We start from the raw sequence: 12270 nt of genomic DNA, 5'->3' as shown, positions 1-12270 counted from the left end.
TGCACATTAAAACAATCATAAAACATGTGTGAGAATTACTGCACATAATACAATATTGCCCATACTAAATGATATCAAGAAACAGAGAAACTGGATGTTGGCAGGAATCTCAAATGAGAAAGCCACTTGTGAAAACATTTTGACAGTTTCCTAGAATATGAAATATGCAACCACCTAGAGTATAGCACAGGAATTGAGCTCTTCAGGCTTTGTCTCATAAAAATAAACTGTAACATTCACCCAAAGGCCAAAACACAGAGGATTATATCAGCATTATTTCCTCTAGTTAAAGAAATGGAAATCAATTCAATCTTTTTTCAGGTGACTGGGAAACGAATTGTGCTATATTCTCTAATAACAGAACCAAAAGGATAATCGAGTGAATACAATACAATATTAAGGCATACAACAACAGGGAATAATCTACCATGATTTGAGGACAATCCTAAAAGCTTATTTATTGCATAATCTAGAAGTCAGAGAAAAAAAAATATTTTGGTTTCAGGATGAAACAGGTTTGGGATGGGACCCAGAGAAATAGTGGGCTTAATTATAAAAGGGAAGCATGGACAGACTTATTTTTGGTAAAGAAATGTGTCTGTAACTATTCATATAGAGTTGATAAAATTATATTGAACAATGTGTGCACAAAATCATTAAAACAATTGAAGTCTGCATAATACTTGTGAAATATTAATGTCCTACTTTTAATCTCATACTATAAATATTTAAAGAAACTGAAAAAACCTATTCAAGGGATTTCTCTATATTCTTCTTATAACATCATAAATGTCCATACTAATCTCAATTGAATTTAATGATATCTAGAAAACAGAAGTCAATATTGAATGTTTACAATGAAAAATAGTATGGGTCCAAGTTTTAATTGAACTATGCTATGCTAATTAGAAGGCAGAGATTTAGAAGACTGATATCCTGGGCCAGTTCTGACCAAAAAAAGTCGTGAGAAAGTACAAAAAAGAAAGCAAGATATAGGGTAATTTCCCTGTTATCTCTCGTTTATGGAAGCCATAGGTAAGAGATTATTGCTCAAGGGAGGCTTGGCCAAAAAGTAATACCTCATCTGAAAAATAATCTAAAGTGGTCAGAGCCCTAGCAACTTCAAGAACCAGTAGTGCCAAAGGAAAGAAGAAAAGAAGAAAAGAAGAAAACAAGAAAGGAAAAGAAAGGAGGGAAAAGGAAAACTATTTCCTCTTCATTCTTGTAGTTTCATGTCATTGGATACAAGAATTGAGGGAATTTTGTTTACTGTTTTAGGATTCAGGCCTCTCTAATATGAAAGCATTTATTTCAAGTAATTATTTTATTATTACTATTTATTAACTTACTATTAGTTCTTCTTGTAGATTGAACCCGTGGCTTTGTATATATTAGTCTAGTCCTACAACTGAACTTTACCCCAGCTCTCTTGTATAGTTTTGGTAATTGTTTATGAGTTCTTCAATTGATAGCTACTCTACTTTTCATCTTACCTTCTCTCTCCCACATTTTCCTCTATATATTATAGTGTATGTGTTCAAAACTTTCCTCAATTTTATCTTCTAAACTTAGAATTTTGCATTTCAGTTTACAGAGAAGTCAATTTCCTCAGGAATGTGGTAATGCCATTCTTTCCAATAGAAGCACAGATTTCCATCAATAGAACAGAATTGAGGACCCAGAAATGAATCCACTCCTATAGGCACATAATCTTTGATAAGGGAGCCAAAAACACACAATGGAAGAAAGACAAATTCTTCAAAAACTTGTGCTGATGGAATTGTGTGTACACAGAAACCTGAAGTTGGATCCTTATATATCCTCCTGCACCATAATCAATTCCAAATGGATTGAAGACCCTAATGTAAGTCCAGATACCTTAGAATTTTACAGGAAGAGTTAGGGGAAACACGAGGGCTCCTTGGGACTCGTCAAAACTTCCAAAGTAAGGCTGGATAAATGGCATCACATCAAACCGAATCAATCATTTGTCAGACTCAAAAGACACGAAGAAAAGAGAGATATTTAGCACACATTTATTATGGAGCAAACCTACAGATGAGAGCCTCAGCCAATGGTAAACCTTTAATCCCTTTTCGAACTAGGATATTTCTAGTGAGTTTAGATGAATATAAGAGTTCTCTGGTGGGGATTAGTAAGAAAACAATTAATCCTAAAACAGAGATAGCATGTGAAAAGAGTTGTAGCTGTAGAAATGACAGATTAAGGCCATGGTGTCTAGTTCAAAGCCTTGGCTTAGTGTCAGCTTTGTAAGGTATAGGTGCACAAAGGAAAGTGGGTACAAGAGGGCTGCTTATTAACAAAAGCCTCACATAAGTCTGACGCCTCAAAATAAGGACCCCAGTGTGTGTGGACCAAACAGTATCTAATATGAGGTTTTATTTAAATTAGCAAGCACAATATTAGATTTTTGCAGAGTGGGATGGTGTATAGTCAGTCACTGGCAATGTCTCTTATGTCAGGTAATCCAATTTACTCTTTCACCTGTTACCCAGTAGCCAGGTTTCAACACAAATGAGTACAATGAGATTATACAAATGAGACTGTGATTTTTCCCTCTCCTGAATCAAAATTCTGTCAAATGATTTCTGTCTTCCAGCTCTTTATGCAATATTTCTCATCATCTTTTCTACTATTCTGTCTTAAAGATGTTCATAGTACTTTTTTATTGTTGTCTTGTGTGTCTATGCCATTTTTAGGGCTTGAACTCAATGTTTAAGTGTCTTCCTTGCACTTTTTGCTCATGGCTGATCACACTCTATCCTTTGAGCCACATCCTCATCTTCTCCTTCTTGCTGGACAATTGGAGATAAGTTTTCACATTTTTGTCTGTTTAGACTGATATTGAACCAAAATCTTCAGGTTTTAGGCTCCTGAGTTTCTAGGATTCTACACATGAGCCACTAACACCAAGCTTTGCTTTACTGTTATGTTAGTTATGTGGTAGAAGAAAGTGGAAGCATATTGGTGTTAAATGTGCAATTTTCAAATACAAGTTGGAATCAACTTGATCTAATGTAACAGTTATTAACTTTTACAGTTAAATCAATCAATAGTTCACATTCCCACAGAAATATAATTGAAAACAAAAGGCATAATTGTTTTTCTAAAACAAGTAATGGAACCATGAACTTCTCTTGCCATACAATTCATGTTTTCTATGAGTTTAATTAGCAGACTTCCAATACTAAAAGTAAATATATTAATTGTATACCATAAGGACCAAAGTGATTATAGTTAAGAATAGATATTTCATCACAGCCAAAAGATAACTTTTCGAGCAGTCTCACTAAAAAGAAATGTTACATACAGAAACTAATGGATATGATATAGCTTGATCATTACACAACATATAAATGAATGGGATTTTTCACTCCACACTTCATAAATGTGTAAAAAATAATTATGTAGCTAGGTGCCAGTGATTCATGCTTGTAATCCTAGTTACTAAGGAGTCTGATGGCTGAGAATCATGGTTCAAAGCCAGCCTAGGCAATAAAGTCCGTGAGACTTTTTTTTTTAAATTTTGGTTTGTTGTCAGGCTTGAACTCTGGACCTGGGCACTGTCCCTATGCTCTACAGCTCAAGGTGAGCATTCTACCACTTGAACCACAGCACCACTTCTGGTTTTCTGGTGGTTTTATTGGAGACAAGAGTCTCACAGACTTTCCTGCCCCAGCTGGCTTTGAATTGCAATCCTCAGATCTCAGCCTCCAGAGTAACTAGGATTACAGCTGTGAGCCACTGGCGCCGGCTCCTTGAGACTATCTTCAATGAGCCACCAGAAAACTGGAAGTGGCTCAAATGGTAGAGCACTAGCTTTGAGGTCAAGAGCTGAGGGACAACGTCCAGGCCCAGATTTCAAGCCCCACAACTGACAAAATTTAAAAATAAACTGTTAAAAATAAACAAATATTTTGGCATAAATGTTAAAATATAATTCTAAAAATTTTTGAATCCTCACTAGATATAATAATTTATATAAATGAGGAGAAGTGTTTTCTGGTTTTGATAACCATTTAATCAATGGTGTAAGTCACACATTTCTCAATCAATTCATATTTATGTATTTATATACTTATATGCCATAAGTATAATTAACTTATAAGTGATAGGCAGTGCTGTTTTAGGAATCTCCCTTGGCTTTCTAACATTAACCTTCCTACCCTAAAATCTTGTCAGAGATTTCATTGAAAGTAAAGTTACTCATCTCATTGGAGCAGAAAAGTATAAGCCATAATTATTGTTTGGAATAACTGTCACATTTACATGCATTTCACTTAGCTTAAGAACCATGCCAGTAATAGCAAAATGTCTTCTGAGCTTTTCAGTCTCTTAAAAGATGAAAATCCTGGGGCTGGGAAGGTGGCTCAGTGGTAGAGCGCTTGCCTTGCATGCCTGAGGCCCTGGGTTCGATGCCTCAGCACGACATAAACAAAAAGAAAAAAGCCGTAAGTGGTGCTCTACAGCGCCCAGGCCCAGAGTTCAGGCCCCACTACTGGACCCCCCCCCCAAAAAAAAAGAAAAAAAAGATGAAAATCTTTAAGTATATATCTATTTTTTTCTGCCTAACATCCTATATCTTAGGAAGATCTTTTTGTGTAACACTGTATTCCTGATTAGAAGACTGGAACAAAGGCAATAATGAAAATAGCCAAGGAAAATACTTGGAAACAATGTAAAAAGTAATGGCAGACACGCCTGTTTTCATTGGCTTCAATGAGAATATACATTAAAGTATGTTTTTGTTATTTAAAGTGCAATAATTAAACTTTAATTACCAGTGAAGAAGGGAACAGAAAACTGTGTTTGAAGACAGCTTGACATTGAAAAATTCAACAGAAGCATAATGGATTTTTCTTGTTTTTCTATATAGTTGCCAAAATAATAGAGAGCAACACCCAAAGGCAGGAAAACACCTAAGCCAAAGCAGTAAACTTTTGTCTATAAAATAATTGTGAGTGACTGACTCTTTCAAAGTCAGGCTTCCAAGGAGGAAAAGTGTATTTGCTTTAGTGTGAACAATAAAAAATACAAAAATCCTTTATTAATGTTTTACATATAATGACTAGGACTTCTCATGTTGGAGCAGAGGAAAGGTATGACAAAGTCCAAAATTGTTTGACTATTCCCCAAAAGCATTCTTATTTATCACCTATGGCAACGGAAGTAGACTTGGTTACTCTTAGTATCATGCTTGTTTATATTTAGAAGCATTATTTGTTGCTGGATTATAAGCTGCAAAACCTTAAGTAGAAATAGAGTCATTTCCTGAGAGAGGAAAGTTGCTGTGTAAACAAACCGAAAATATCAAACACATAGCATAGTGGAAACTATTTTCCAGCTATATCATAATCTGTAGGTATAGCTTTTGTTTCCCATTGTTCCAGGGGAAGCATTATTTTTATCTTCTTTTTTACCATCTAGTGATCCTATAAAATCCTATACCATCCTAGGATTTCTGTAAATTTACAGGATTCTCTAATTTCTGTTGGAAATTTAGGAAAGATAGAAAATTGTGTTTCTGTTACTGTTTTACCTTATTTTTTATTACTTTAGAAACTGTAACTCAAAATGACATAAATTATCTTTATAATATTAGGAGACAGATTTCATGTCCATATGCTAACCCTAGCCTTCTTCATAACTTTGGTACTTAGTGATCCCCAAATGTGAAAATAAATATAGGGAGCGTCTTATTTAAATATTGTTGAGAATTTCAAGACTTCCTTTATGTAAGGCCCTGAGAAGTATGTACAGCATACATGTGTACAAAGCCAGTGACAACAGGCAAATATGACTAAGTTTCCCCAAAAGGAATTATGAAGTCAATAGTTATCTTCCCAAGCAGATGAAAAAAATGCTTCCAAAATGATTCTGTGCACCTACATTTGTGGAGTTATTTAATTTAGGGCTTCTTTGTTAGACATATTCTTTTCTTTTAAAAATTGTCAAATATTAGCTTTATAATAAACTTCGTCTAGTATTCCTTGGTTCAAAACAGAAATCTTGATACAGTTGATGTCACATGGCTTTCTTACTTTCTCAGTTCAAAGCCAACCCAGGCAGAAAAGTCTGTCACATTCTTATCTGTAACTAAACACCAAAAATGCCAGAAGTGGAGTTTTGGCTCAAGCAGTAGAGTACTAGCTTTGGGGGAAGTAGGCCAGTGAAGACATTTGTTGAGAGACATGGTCCAGCCTCAAAGTTCAAACTCCAGAACAAGGACAAACTACACAAACCAAAAAGCCGAAAAAAAAACACGCAAATATTTCTTAGGGACCATCCTTAAAGCACTGGTTTGAGAACAGGCTCCATTTGCTGAACATACTCACTGGATCCTGCTTTTTTGGAATACTAATTGCACTGGAGAATTTAGGACAAGAACAAAGGAATTAATAAGTGATTTCTGCAACAACAGAATCACCTCAGTAGTGATGTGGACAGAGGAAACCTTACTGCATTGTTGGTGGGAATGTAAACTTGTGCAACCACTTTGGAAAACAATATGGAGGTTCCTCAAATGACTCCACATAGAGCTCCCCTAAGACCCAGCAATCCCAATTTTGGGCATTTACCCAAATGTTCACAAACAATGCCACACTAGATGTACCAGCACGACTATATTTATTGCAGTCTTATTTACCATAGATAAGGTATGGACCAACTCAGATGCCCCTCAGTAGATGAATGGATGAAGAAAATGTGGTATATATACACTATGGAATTCTATGCCTCCAGCAGAAATAATGACATTGCCCTATTTGTTAGGAAATGGAAAGACTTGGAAAAAATTATGTTAAATGAAGTAAGCCAGGCCCAAAGAAACATAGGTCCCATGGTTTTCCTTGTTTGCAATTACTAGTATATGTCTGAGTCCAACAGAAAAGGTCAGATAAGTTGATGTTATGGAAATGAACCCCAGGTTATGTATTCGAATGTTTTTTTCTTTCATGTGATTGTTTCTAACACATTTATAAGATGATTTCCTTATTGCTTTGTATGTCTCTTCCCAAGGCATAACAATAACCCCTGCTTTCACTGTATTTGATATCGCTATAATTTGTGGAGGGGAAGGGAAAAAAAACAAATCATTTAAATAGGGATACAGGTGGAAGCATTGCAACAATGAGATATACAAGTCGTTATGTCGAAAACAAACTTTACAATTTTTTTGGTGGGGGGAGGAGGATTGGATGGGGGGAAAGGTGAGGGTGGGAAGGGATGGAAAGGGGAAACCAAGGAGTAGGCTACATTGCTTGATAAAAAATGTACTCATTGAGTATAATGCTGGCTGTAGGTTTGTCATATACAGCCTTTATTGTATTGAGGAATGTTCCATGGATTCCTAATTTTTCCAAAACCTTCATCATAAAGGGGTGTTGGATCTTGTCGAATGCTTTTTCTGCGTCTATTGAGATAACCATGTGGTTCTTATTCTTGCTCCTGTTGATGTGATGAATAATATTAATTGATTTGCGTATATTGAACCAGCTTTGCATCCCTGAAATGAATCCTGTTTGATCGTGGTGTATGATTTTTTGGATGAATTGTTGAAGTCGATTGGCCAAAATTTTGAGAAGTTTTGCATCAATGTTCATCAAAGAAATGGTTCTACTAGTTCTCTTTCTTTGATGAGTCCCTGCCTGGTTTTGGGATGAGGGTTATGATGGCTTCATAGAATGTGTTCGGTAGTGAGCTTTCTCTTTCAATTTCATTGAAGAGTTGGAGGAGAATTGGTGTGAGCTCTGTTTTGAAGGCCTTGTAAAATTCTGCTGTAAAACCATCTGGTCCTGGACTTTTCTTAGCTGGGAGGTCTCTTATTGCTGTTTCTATTTCAATGCTTGATATGGGCCTGTTAAGATAGTTTAACTAATCTTGGTTTAGTTTTGGCATGTCAATATTTGCTAGGAAGAGGTCCATTTCTGTCAAGTTCTCAAACTTATTAGCATAAACTTTTGAGAAGTATTCCCTTATAATGTTATTAATCTTGGTTGTTTCCGTGGTGATGTTTCCATTCTCATCTCTGAGTTTATTAATTTGGGTGTGTTCTCTTCTTTTTCTGATAAAACTTGCTAAGGGTCTGTCAATTTTGTTAAGTTTTTCGAAGAACCAACTCTTTGTTTTGTTGATTCTTTCTATAGTTTTTTTGGATTCTAATTCATTTAATTCTGATTTAATTTTGATTATTTCTTTCCGTCTACTGGATTGGGGTTTATCTTGCTGCTCTTTTTCAAGGAGGTTAGATGTATCATTAAATTGTTAGTTTCAGATCTCTCCAATTTGTTGATGTAGGAGCTCAGAGCTATAAACTTGCCTCTGAGTATTGCCTTTGCTGTGTCCCAGAGGAGCTGGTAATTTGTGTGTTCATTTTCGTTGAATAGCATGAACATTTGAATTTCCTTTCTAATCTCTTCCATGACCCACTCTTGATTCAGCAGTGTGTTGTTCAGCCTCCATGTGATACCGGACTTTCTTTGGTGGCTTTTGGTGTTGAGTTCTAATTTTATTCCCTTGTTGTGTGAGCGAATGCAAGGTATCACTTCAATGTTTCTGAATTTGGACAATGTATTCTTTTCTTGTATAGCAAAAAGGAACTCACAAATTAACTTGCACTTTGTCATTTCTCTATGTTCAATTTCTCCTTTGGGATCAGTTTCCACCTGCAGTAACACTTCCTTCTACTTACTTCCAGTAACAATCTATGTCACTGTTAGAGGTAAAATGAATGTTTTCAGGCTTCATTGAACTAGCACAAAGACATCTTTGGACATGAGGTAACACGCCTTTCAGAGACAACTCAGTAAATACAAAATATATAATTTAAATGGCTTATCAAAACATTATTCATGTAAGTATGGCCATATAAGAAAATGTTAAGTCAAATGAACCCCAAGATAGGGAAACAACTTGTTTTTTTCTTTATTGCAATTTTTTTTAATGTATCTACAATGTACTATGTGATTTTTTTTCGTTTCCCCTCCATGTTCTTCCCCCATGATATAACTCCTGTTAGAACTGGATATGATGTTGGTCCCCTGCATCTTGCATGTACATTTTTCTAGTGTGGGGAGCGGAAGGGAAACAACAAAATTCTGAAACAAAGATTCAGGATGACCTATTGTAACAATGATATGAACAATACATTATGTAGAAAACGAACTTTACAACTTGGGGAGTGAAGGGGGAATTGGGTAGATGGGAAGGGAACAGATACTACAGGAAAAAACAAAACAGGATGTATCAATAGGAAATGTACTCATTACCTTACTTATGTAACTCTAAGCCCTCTGTACACTACTTTTTACTATAAAAGAAGAAACCATTTTCCAGGAGTACATTAAGTTCAAATTTCATAAATGCTCTTAAATTCAATTTAACTGGGAAAAGATTCTCAGAAAAGTTTATTTGTGTGTGTGTGTGTGTGTGTGTGTGTGTGTGTGTGTGTGTGTGTGTGTGTTGCATTATTTCCCAAGTGTACACAAGTTAACAGTAGAAGAAACAATAGGAATAATAAGAGAAAGAAAAGTTCTGTGTTTAAGTATAATGGTTCAATATACTACAGAAGATTCTGCAAATAAGACAACATTGAACCAATAAAGCCACGGCCATTATGTAGATCTATGGGAGTGACATAGAGAAATAATTAATACTAAGAGGAACATGAACGATGAGGCCAATCTCTTTCAACTTCTATCTCTAAATCATGGTTGCTAATCACGCAAATTTGTAAAATGTACAAAGGAAGAATAATTCTGGTTCCAAACCAAGTTAGATATAAGAGCATGGACTTAACTGGAAAAAAAGTCCATGGTGAGAAAGCAGGAATTATACTAGCAATGAACTGGTGGCTAAGATCTCATTTCTTTTTCTTTCTTTTATCTTTTTTCTTTCTTTCTTTCTTTCTTTTTTTGATGGTTGTGGCAGGGTTTGTACTCGGCCTGGGCCATATCTCTCCACTCTTCAGCTTAAGGCTAGTGTTCTACCTCTTGAGCCACAGCACCACTTCCAGTTTTCTGGTGGTTAATTGGAGATAAGTGCCTCAGAACATTTCTTTCCTACTCATACTGGATTTGAACTGCAACCCTCAGATCTCAGCCTCTTGAGTAGCTGGAATTATAGGCATGAGCTCAAGTGATGGAATACTAGTCATGAGCAAGATTGCTGAATAAGGTTGCTGAGGTTTTTGCATACACACATACAAATATACACATACACACAAAGGCACATATATGTGCAAACTCACCTGCACAAATGAAACAACTCTCAGAATATGGAGAAATGTTAGAAAACAATTGAAAATGTATCCTGAGTAAGACTAGATCAAGTGATAATTTTTAATATTAGAAAGTCCTCAAGTGAAATTTCTTCAAAGAAGTTTGAGAATATTACATACCTAAGGACCAGAGATAATAAGAAAGTCAATTAATCATTATTAAAGGGATTGGATCCATGGAAGAATGAATCAGAGACCCTTGCAGGTGCATCTGAAAATGTTCATATCTTGTGTCAAATGATAGAACATCTTTGAAAATACTACATAAACAGTTTGTGCAGTCAATCTAGTGGATAAGATCACAGGAGAAGTTCAGAATTGCTAGTCTGTATCTATATTAAATAAACCACCAAACTATGGCAGGGCAATTTGATACAAGCCTGGAATTCTAGCACTCAGACTAACATAGGAGATTAGAGAGTGGGATTGCATAGTGATACCTTCCCTGGACCAGGTAGTATAATTTTGTCTCAATGAAACAAGCCAAACAACAAGAAAGGAATACACAGTTGGAAGTTTGGGCTAATTTTGTCATTATGTTTTGAGAAGGCAAGTTTGTTTTGAAATGCAACTCATATATAATCCTCAGTTCTGTTTTAAATGCTCTCTTCATTACACAACATTCCTAGATGCAAAATGGCTCATGATTCCCAATCAAAAATTTGAAAAAGTAAGCATCATTCTGTTGGATTTCAAAGAAATAATGAAGGATTACAAAATTTTAAGCCTGGAAAAATACAAAGTTCATCTAATGTAGGACTTTGTAGACCTTGCAAAATTAGAATTTAGATTTAAAATAAATATTTTGGTTTTGTTTGTAATTTCATATTCTATAGGATACTACAAAATTCTTTTTAAGTAGAGGTTTTAATTGACAAATTCACAAATGAATCTGGTATTTTATTTGCCTAAAATATTCTTTGAAGCGAGGTATAATTAGAACTTAGTTAATTGATAATTCCAACAGTTCATGTATAAATTGATAGTGTGAATAATCTAGACAGAGTTGCCAAAAAATGGATGATATTAATGTATAAATTTAGAACAAACAATTTTTTGAGGCTTTGGTGTAACATGGTATGAAGAGAGTAATTGTGTTAGGTCTTGGGCCTTCTATCTATTGGTAATACAGGAAGAAATTTCCTTAATTACATGCTTCTGTATACAATGAGAAAAATATTAGGGTTGGAGTTGGTTTTTATTTTTTGGTTTGTCCTCAGGTTTGAACTCTGGGCCTGGCCACTCTCTTTGAGCCAGTTAGTGCTCAAGGCTCATGCCCTAACACTTCAACCTAAGTGCCACTTGAGTCTGGCTTTTCCTGAGAAATTTATTGGAGATAAGAATCTAAGGAATCTTCCTTACTGGGTGGGCTTTGAACCATAGTCTTCTGATCTCAGACTCCTGAATATCTATGATAGATAAAAAATATAAATAATATTTGCAAGTGTTCTGATTTCTAGAAATCAGAAAAATGTTGCAGCAAAGTTTAGTATAGTGTACTTTCCACAATAGGAAGGGCATCATATTAGCACAAGTGTAGTATTTTTTCACAATAGTGGTAAGCTATTCATGATGTGAATTAAGGGAATATTAAGGTGCACCTTACAAATTGGAAACTGTTTGGCTAAGAAGACTTTATGGCATAAAAGCTTGGGATTGATGGTCACAGAAATAATAGCTTACTCTGATGAACAAATGTTTACTCTTGAGAAAGTATTTATTACACATACTTCACCAGAATGTGGCTATTTTTTTCTGTTGATTTCTCAATATGTAACACCCCATTAGAAACTGCAGCTATTGCAGAATTAAAGAACATGCAAACAGGTACTGTTTTGAATATTTCTGATATGAAATGTTCCGAATTTGAAAATGAGTAGTTAGTATTTGTAAGAACTTTGAAAAACACATATATACTGTCCTTTGAACAATTATTCAGTTTTAAAAGTTAGAAGTTTCCAGAGAATTAAACT

Source organism: Dipodomys spectabilis, unplaced genomic scaffold (assembly GCF_019054845.1).
Source record: "Dipodomys spectabilis isolate Male_0828 unplaced genomic scaffold, ASM1905484v1 ptg000612l, whole genome shotgun sequence".
NCBI lineage: Eukaryota > Metazoa > Chordata > Mammalia > Rodentia > Heteromyidae > Dipodomys > Dipodomys spectabilis.
The sequence above is the reverse complement of the archived record's forward strand: the minus strand, read 5'-3'. Positions refer to the sequence as shown.